Raw genomic sequence first — 9,637 nt, 5'->3', positions numbered from 1 at the left:
ACTAAGAATTTTGTTTGGGTCAAGACCAGCATTTGACAGTTCATCAAGCACAACATTGGTGAGTGACTGGGCATCACACTTGTCCGTTGTCTGCATTGATAACAGCCTCTCTTGCATTTTGTAGTCCTTGTCCATATAACGCACAACTATAGACACATTTTCACTGCATGTTGGGTCTTTAGTTCCATCCACCTTGAGTGTAAACCATGACTCACCAACATCTTTAACAATTTGCTCTGTTACGATTGTGCTCATAAGTTCAATGATGTGATTTTGAATATCATGTGATGTGTAAGTTGCGTTTTTTGGAATTGTACTGAAAGCCTTTGCAAGCTCTTGGTTTTGCCTCAACGTGTAATCAAACAGTGAGAGGAAGAGTCCGCTTCCCGCTTCATCTCTGCTATCGACTGAATCCACTTCACCCCTCAGTGGCAGTTCGTTTGAGACAAGAAATTCAATTATGTCTACAATTGCAGACACATACAGGCAGTTTCGCGCAAGCTGATGAGAGTTAACCATGGTTGAAATTTCACTGCCTGTGTTGCATCGTATTTCCTTCTCTTTCCAGCTAGCCATGCATGCTAGATGCTCTTTGCTGTTACTGTGCCTGCCAAATCCCTTTGCCTTATCATTAGCGTGCTTCCAATTAGCATACCCATTTCTTGTGAAAACAGAGTCACTCCCTCCAAATTTCCTGCAGGGAAAACAAAAGGCTGCATCTGCTTGCTGTGAATATTCAAGCCAGTCTCTCTCTTTGTACCAATTTGCCGAAAATGACCGTTTAGTCATTATTACTTTGTTGTTTCTTTGGAAACTGCCTGAGATGAACCTGAGCTGGCTTGTCAACTCCGAGGTCCTCTGGTAATACATACTGCTGTCGCTGTGAGTGCCACGGCGGGCTCTCCGCTCCCGCTGGACCCGGCTCAGGGGCTGTGTGCGCCAGGGGTGTCGGCCCCGTCCGACCAGGCCGTTCCATCTCCTCACTGGAAGGCTGAACCCGCTGCATCGGCAGGTGCTCGTCAGCTTCTCTGGGGCTCCTGTTGCTGCTGCCAGGTGGCGGGGATGCCGCCGAAAGTGTAGTAACTGGCTTTTTCATCCATTTGCGAATATCCATCGTATAGCTGCTAGCTTGTGCTTTGTTCTTTGTTCGTTGTTGTTTGTGGCGGGATGATGCGCTGACGTCTGACGGCATAACGTATCACGCTATGATTCGATGAACGCTTCAAGTTCAAGGACAACTCGGAATTTGGAATTGCACAACTTTTTTTTTACCCAGGCTGTTAATTTTGGTTTGAACAAGTCAGTGGAGTTTTCTGTTGTTTTTAACACACCATAGACTAAAAACTTTTTTTTTTTAAAGAAAATACAACATTTGGCGCAATATAAATAAAAATGAATTTAAATTTAATTAAATTGAACATTTTGACTGAGGGGGCGGGACAGTCCGCCTGAGGGGGCGATGCCCCCTCATGCCCCCTCTTGACGCCGGGTGTGGTTCTGTCACAGTCGGGTGTTCGCCTGGACTGATCCGTCCTGGACACCGAGCTCCTGGTTATGTTGACTCACGCAACCCCATGCTTCTCCTGCTCCGCCATCGGCCATCGTAGCGCACTCTGTCCCTCCATTCCATTAAGCCGGCCCCCTCCGCTCCTCCAGCCGGCTCACCGTACGGTTAACAGCCCGGCTAGCTCAGTTAGTAGAGCATGAGACTCGTAATCTCAGGGTTGTGGGTTCGAGCCCTACGTTAGGCGTAGCAGTTTAATAATCAACAGATGTTTGATCCAGCACTTAAAGTCAAAGTTCAGCTCTGTTACCACCATCTCAGTGGTGCCTCTTTGAATGATCACAAACCATGATGTCTTGCAAACCAGGACCATTTATTTCTTAGCCTAACGAAATGATGTCGCAGCCCAAAGCCAGCCAAGAACTGACCAAACTGTTTGGGTAAGGCGTTGTTAACACATGATCAGCATGTAAAAGGTGTTGGTGACGCCATGTTTTAAAAAAAGTGTTGCAGCTCAACTATGATAGATTATTAACTTGTAATGATATTGACTAAATCAGACCAGGAAGTGACCGAAATATCGAGAACGATGGAACTGACTATGATGTTGACTCTGATGTGAAAACAGTCGTGTACGTTTTAAGTGAGAAATGCAGGCGTATTTTTCTCATGCTGTCTGGAAGGCAGAACCTTACAATTGGAGGAAATGTTCTCATTACCTTAAACGGTCTTCACATTGCATCTCTCCCACAAGGGAAGTCAGGGCTGTGCTGTGACACAGTACGTTTTGGTATGCGGATGTGTTGCAGACCACATAAAGAGTCCTTCAGCTGTGGCTGCATGTACACAAGCTACACCCATGCATTCAAAAAGGAAATAGAGGAGCTCCTTGAACAGCTAGCTGCGATTGTGAGTGCAGCCTTGAGATGAAATAGCTGTCACTGGGGCTGCTGTTGGCGTTGTTAGGATTATGGCTGCAGCACATTTGTTTTTAGTGTTTGATGACATGCAACAGCTCGATGTAAAGCGACGGCTGCTTTAATGCAGCATTAAAGCTGCTGTGTTCTGGAGCAGAATGTCATAAGAAGCATAAACTGTTACAGCTGGACATAACCACAGCAGTAGCCATCACAGCGAGTGACTGTGCTCACATCCGGGGATGTCTGCTCTGCTCTGCTCTGCTCTGCTCTGCTCTGCTCTGCCCTGCTCTGTCCTGCTGTGCCCTGCTGTGCCCTGCTCTGCTGTGCCCTGCTCTGCTCTGCTCTCCTCTGCTCTGCTCTGCTGTGCCCTGCTCTGCTCTGCTCTGCTCGGCCCTGCTCTGCCCTGCTCTGCTCTCCCGTGCCCTGCTCTGCTCTGCTCTGCTGTGCCCAGTTCTGCTCTACTGTGCCCGGTTCTGCTCTGCTGTGCCCGGTTCTGCACTGCGTGCCCGGTTCTGCGCTGCGTGCCCTGCTCTGCAGTGCCCTGCCCTGCTCTGCTCTGCTCTACAGTGCCCTGCCCTGCTCTGCTCTACAGTGCCCTGCCCTGCTCTGCTTGGCTATGCTCCTTGGCACTGCCTCATGCCCTGCTGCTGCCCGTTAGACAGGGCTTTAATCTTTATTGCTGGCAGCTGCTCGAATGTTGTGACGCTTCTGCCTCCTGCACAAGGCCACACTGATCTGCGGGACGTTTGCAGAGTATTGTGCCGCATGATAGTGTAGTATATTTGAGAGAGGTCGCAGAGCCGGTAGAGATGAGTGATGAAGAAGTCTGAAGACACGGCCTTCCCAGATAGCATGCGGATGTGGGCCACTTGAGGCAACGATCCGGCACTGTAGGCATTCTTCTGGCCCGGACAAAACAGATGTGAGCCTAAAGTGGCCCATATAGTAAATGCTACATTTGGGCCAAATATTACAAAACGGATACGGCCCAGCTTTGGCTGATATATGGCAAGTTAGCAACGACTAATCCGGGTGTGAGCCTAATGTGGCCCACAAATGAAGAAACATACTTGGCCCACCTTTGTTGAAACATATTTGGGCCAGTTTTGGCCGAAATATGGCAAATAAGAAAAGAGTAATCTGGATGTGAGCCTAAAGTGGCCCACATATAAACTTGGCCACCTTTGTTGAAACTATGGGTAAAAGTGGGTTTACTGTGAGCTGGGCAAACCCACTCTTATTCCACAAAAAAAAACTGCAAGTTTTACCTGAAGAGAAGTTAGACTGTTTTTTTTTCACTACCACGCCCCCTTGGTGTGATTTGTTCCAAATTTGCGGGGGCGTTTGGAACACAACCGTTAACATTTGAGTCGGTCAACGCCACTCTGATTGGCTGAGGCAGCACTTCATCGTGACCCAGCTACCTTGCAGAAGAAACTGGCCGCATTCAGCCTGCTGGGATCCACAGAAAAGTTGAAGGTAAGTTCGGCTCAGCTTATTTAATTTTATGTGTGAGATGTGTTAGCTTTGTTTCTCTTAAACTATACAAACCTGCTGTGTCTACAAGTGGCATTGTACCTCTTCAGATAGGGTTAGCTGAAATTGGCTATAGTTGAAATGTAATTACTTTTCAAAACGACCAAGTGCTGTAAGCTTGATGCTGCGACCAAAATACAGCCACGAGTGAGGTTGATGCCATTTTCAAAAAGAAACACTGCTTGTTCTATGTTCATTAGTATGAGTCTGAAGTTGTTCCCAGACCGCTGGGACTGGAGGGTTTGCTTTCTTTTGTTTTTGCGACCGAGGACTTTCGTTGTGTTAGCTTAGCATGCTATGTTATCGATGCACGTGTACGGGAACTTTTTTTCTGTTCGGTTATGATTAAGCAATATCGAAACCTTATCAAAAAACAATCCGATTGAACTGTAACTGTACAGAGATGTTGAGGACTGTTCTAAAGTAAAGGCTGTATGGTTTGTACATCTGTGGGTAACAAAACTCCTCCTGCACAGCAAAAATGAAGCTCAGTTGGGACACCTCGAGTGAAAAATAAAGAAACCACAGTACACTGATTTCACTTACTGAAATTGATTATTTAGTCTAAACATTTTCTCTAAAACTGTGGTACTAATACTGCCTTTTTTTTCTCTTTTTTTTCCCCCTGAGATTACTACTTTGAGTGTCATCGGTGGGGTTCACATTAAGATGCGGTCTGGAGAATCATGAGATACTCCTGGCCCAGCAGCTCAACTGGCGGGGCGTAAATGGAAAAACGGATTTCCACAGCCTCCAAATAAAAGATGTCATTACTGGTAAGTGTTAATTGTGTTATATTTCATTGTGATGCGTTTTATGAATGGGTTAGGGTTTTCCTTTTCTTTCATGATTCTGAGTAGTTGCTAGGGGTGCTGAAATTAATCATAATCGCTTTATCAATATGTGGATGATTATGCATCAGTGTGGTAGCAGACAATATTCTATTCTGTTGCAATATAATGGCATTGATTGTTGATTAATGAATCAGTTCATCAGGTGAAGGGCAGTTTTCCTCCAATTTTAGTAATGGGCTGGTCATGGGCATGGCTAAACTGTTTTCAAACTACATTCATCATTGCTGCCCAGCTATGGGCAGGATATAGCATGCCATGCATTTCTCACCATTGTGTGTAATCTATCAAAAACTTTACTGTTTTCTCAGTTTTTAGGAACGGTCAGAAACAACCAACTAACGGCCACTGCCACTGATCAGGAGGTGGAGGCCTACATAAAAAGGTGGCTTCATCTCGCCGGAGACCGGGATGGTGGGAGGAGAGAAGGCGTTCCTCACAGCACACACGTAAGTCGGCTACGATACCTATTTTGCAATATGTGATGCTGTTCGACAGCAGAAATCAAGATGAAGCTGCCAGCATGTGTGCGGGGTGTATGCAGCTCCTGAGTTTAATTTCAATATCTTCCAAAATATCAAAAGCAAAAAAATCACCTTTAACATAAACATGAGTTATTACTGTAACTTAAATGTTGAGGTTAAATGTGAAGTTTGTCTGAGTGTTTGAAGCTGCTTTACTCCAGTTCACATTGCCTGTTACCCAACTTTCATTGTCTGAACAGAATGAGGTTGAGCAAGCAGATATTGGGTTTAGCTTCAGATTAATTGTAATAACTTTATATCATTTCACACAGCCTTTTTTGTTTATCCTGATGAGGTTTTGTGTTTTGCACTTCACTGCCACCATATACTGAATATACTTTACTGAATCAACTAAATTTGTTCTTTTGTGTATTTCTTAAAGGGACGGAAGATGGATTTGGATTTTTGTAGGTCGCCAACTCTTTTTCCTTTTTTTTTTTTTTTTTGTCATTATGTTTTAAAATAAAATAAAAATCACACCCACTTCTCGTGTTTGGTCATTTCTTCAGTTTCCTCATCTTGGACCCCAAGATGCATGCCACCATTCAAACGGTATCTGGGGTTACCATAATGGCATGTAGCCACAAATTGAGACCATTCTGTGTTTTCATATTTGACATACTATTTTATCATGGTTGTGACTCCCCAAATGTGCAGGTTAGTCAAGGTTATAGTGTGTAAACCAGTTCTGACCAGAATTAAAGTGTACAGTGGCCCACATCCGGTTTAGTGCTGGTTTATTTTGGCTGACATCTGGCATTGTGATGGCTTGGTTGTGGCCCACTTCTGGCAAACGTGAGCGGACCGCCCAAGTGCCATCATTCCATGCCGTATGTGGGCCGGATACGGGCCAAAAGAGTTTTGCTATCTGGGTTTAGTCGAACAAAAGAAATCTTTATTTCTGTCGTCAGGTCCGTTTCAAGTACAGAAAATGCATCTTCTGGGAGAGTCTGTGTCAAATCGCTAAAAAATGGAAAACCCTCTGCTCTTGGAGAGAAAGTCCCTTACTTTTAAAGACGATTCAAGGCCACTGGTCCAGGCGTAAAGCCAAGAGATATGGTCTAACCCTGTAACCGCCAAAGTCGCAGAATTGCGACATGACGTCAGCATAAACAAAACAGTCTGTAGATAAACTAAACGGGCTTTAAGGTGTTCAGTCCTCCTACCACTAGTTGGCAAACATGTTACCCTTTCAAACAAGACCAAGCTCACGTCATTTTGTAGTTCACAGTGTCTTTATAAGGCAGTGGAAAAAAGCCGCGCGAGCTCAGACGGAAGCAGTTATTCAGAGCTGTTCTGTAGAGACGTGCGAGTCGAATTTTTATTTTCAGCAAACTATTAGTGAGTTTTTAACACCATGGCTTGTAAGAAGTTGAACCGTGCGGAAGTATTGAGCATGCTATTTGCCGATTCCGACTCCGAAGGAGAGTTTTTACCTCGTGAGGAGGAGGATCGGACGAGCACTCATGCTTCCCACAGTGAAACTTCCGAAGGCAATGGTGCCAGCATGCGAAGCGAGGCTGTTCTCCAAGCACACACACACACTCCAACTCATTCGGTGCCGTTATCCAACCTCAATGGAGTGGGTGGTAGTGGGGAACGCGGTCGCAGTGTCCGTACAGGTGTTGGTCGAGGAATCAGGGGTGGGAGAAGTGGGTCTGGTATCTTTAGCATGCGCTCTCTCCATCCAGCCCCCGGTGCCGCGGTGCGCCTATCCGCCAGCGCAATGATCCTGACATTTTACCACTTGTTTTATTATTGTATTCCTCATTCCTGATCATTATGAATAAGGTTGAACAGGTTAAAAAAAAAAAAATCAATTCAATGTCTTCCACTTCTTGCATGCGTTTTCCTACCCTATGGTAGCCTAATGATGACAGTATTTTACCACTTTCTCCTGTTTTATTGTTGGTTTCCTCCTTATGAATGATGGTAAAAGACAGAAAAATGAAAATAAGTTCAAACATCAAGTCAATATCCACCATTTCCTGAAAAAATATAGGCAACTTTTCGCATGTGTTTTCCTACTATATGGTAATGATGATATAGTAATATTTTACTACATTATTCTGTTTTATTGTTGCTTTCCTGTTCCCTGATCATTATAGATGATGATAAATAGACAAAAAGAAAAAAAAAGTTTTAAAACAAGTTCATAATCACTCAATTCCAATATTTCCTGAACATAATGAGATTCAAAATGGCTGCCACCTGATGACGTCATAATATGCAAATTAGATCAATAATTTCATACCCCACATAAACTATGGATCATGGGCAACATTTTTCTAATGTACAGTAGGCGTCTATCTTTAACCCCCTTTCAGCCACCAGCTTTGGAAATATTAATGTCAAAATCCAGTATTTTCAAAAAACAATCTTGGCGCCTAAAGGGTTAACTTTAAGGATGTCTCCTATCAAATCTACCTTATTTGGTCATGTTAAGTGTTTATTTTTCAGTGTATCTCAGTGCTTTGCACGGAGACGCGCGGAGGCGCGCGCAACAATTATGCACTTGATGAACTTACATGCTGTGTACTCAATGAACTCAGTAAGGCCTGTTCCTCCATTTTGCCTGTGGGTCCATACACCTCATTCCCCCCTTCGGGACTACTTAGAGTCCCGAAACACAAAATGGCCTCTACAATATGTGTCATGGTAAATGGTCAAACCCATGAACCTGCATCAACAAAGACTTCACTGTTCGACATTATTGGTTGCTAAATCTCTTAATATATCATAAGTCCTCAATTTCTGAGTCAACTGATTAGTTAAACTCCTATTTACGTGTCTATGCGCACATTATTTTAACTATTTTAGACTAGGTAAGCTAAATCTATCATATAATTAGTCCAAATTCGGCTACAGTAAACCAGCCTACCGGTCTCCCTTCAGTCACACAGCTCATCAATCTCCTGACATGACTAAACATTCATGTCCTGCTCTCCCATGCAATCTGTGTGTCCCTGTGGGGAACCTGCAGGTCAGTTGTCATCCAGTCGATAAAAAACCACCCTTCCTAAAAGGTGGGGAAAAAGATTGGATGACCTAAGGGAATGTTACTCTGGTGCCAATCTAAGCAAGCAATCCCTGTTTCATATTAACAATTACCTTTACCATTAACGTCTAATTTCAGGACCTTTATGGTCAATTTGGTCCAATTTCATCCTATTATGTCCACAAAGCGTGGCTCCTACTGTATTACAGAGAATAGGCTATATCAAAAGCATAATGACAACAATATCACAAGTAACATATAAGTTCACACTCCATTATGGCATACAATGCAGATTGAAATGGTTCATAACAGCAACCAATGGATGTACATTGTGTACCTATATTCCTTAGACCCCACGCAGATAAGATAGTGTTATGCATAAAGGGCGTGTTACCATTCATGATATTCTCTTGGATGTCAAAACATAAATCTTATAGAGATAATGGGTGACCCACTTAAAATTGTTACATATAATGTAAAAGGGCTCCACAATCCAGTCAAAAGAAAGAAAATATTGAATCAATTAAAACAAATTAACTGTCATATAGCATTTTTGCAAGAAACCCATCTGTCTGATACAGAGCATGAAAAGTTGAAAAAATCTTGGGCAGATCAGGCTTTCTACTCATCCCACCGATCCGGGAATAAAAAGCGTGTTGTCATACTTCTGCGCCGGCAGATTAACTTCACACAAACGCTGCTACATAGAGACACAGAGGGCAGATATGTATTGGTTAATGGTGCAATTGATGGCACAGAGGTATCGCTTGTAAATGTGTATGCACCCAATACGGATACTCCTGAATTCATAAAGTCACTGTTTAAGGCAATATTGCAGCACAGTGTTGGGCTGCTGCTGCTGGGTGGGGACTTCAACTGTATCCAGTCACAAATATTGGACAGATTCCCCACTCCAAAAACCTCACTCTCTAGAATGAGTAGGATGCTAAAATGTCAGATGATAGAGGCAGGAATTGTAGATGTATGGAGAAGCAGGTTTCCCAGAACTAAAGACTTCACCTTCTACTCAAGCAGGCATGCATCCTACTCTAGGATCGACTATTTCTTAACCCCAAAGTCAGAACTGCATAGAATAGTAGATATAGAAATACTACCTATTACTATTTCTGACCATGCACCTGTCTTCTTAAAATGGGACATAGGATGCAGGCTAACATCTAAACAATGGAGGCTTAACACATCCCTGCTTAATGACAGTGTATTCATTGCATTTATTAAAGAAGAGCTCAAGATGTATTTAGAAACTAATATATCTACAGAAACAACACCTCTGATAATATGGG

The 9,637-nt window shown here is 43.5% G+C and overlaps 1 non-coding gene across 1 annotated transcript; it reads left to right on the top strand.

Moving 5' to 3' along the window:
- The first annotated feature begins 1,678 nt into the window (after nucleotides 1-1,678).
- On the top strand, nucleotides 1,679-1,751 carry trnat-cgu (transfer RNA threonine (anticodon CGU)). Its single transcript has one exon. It is a non-coding gene; the product is annotated as a tRNA-Thr (tRNA).
- The last annotated feature ends 7,886 nt before the right edge of the window (nucleotides 1,752-9,637 follow it).

The sequence above is a fragment of the Odontesthes bonariensis genome, chromosome 4 (assembly GCF_027942865.1).
Source record: "Odontesthes bonariensis isolate fOdoBon6 chromosome 4, fOdoBon6.hap1, whole genome shotgun sequence".
Taxonomy (NCBI): domain Eukaryota; kingdom Metazoa; phylum Chordata; class Actinopteri; order Atheriniformes; family Atherinopsidae; genus Odontesthes; species Odontesthes bonariensis.
Note: the sequence above shows the minus strand (reverse complement) of the source record. Positions and strands in the feature narration are given on the sequence as shown.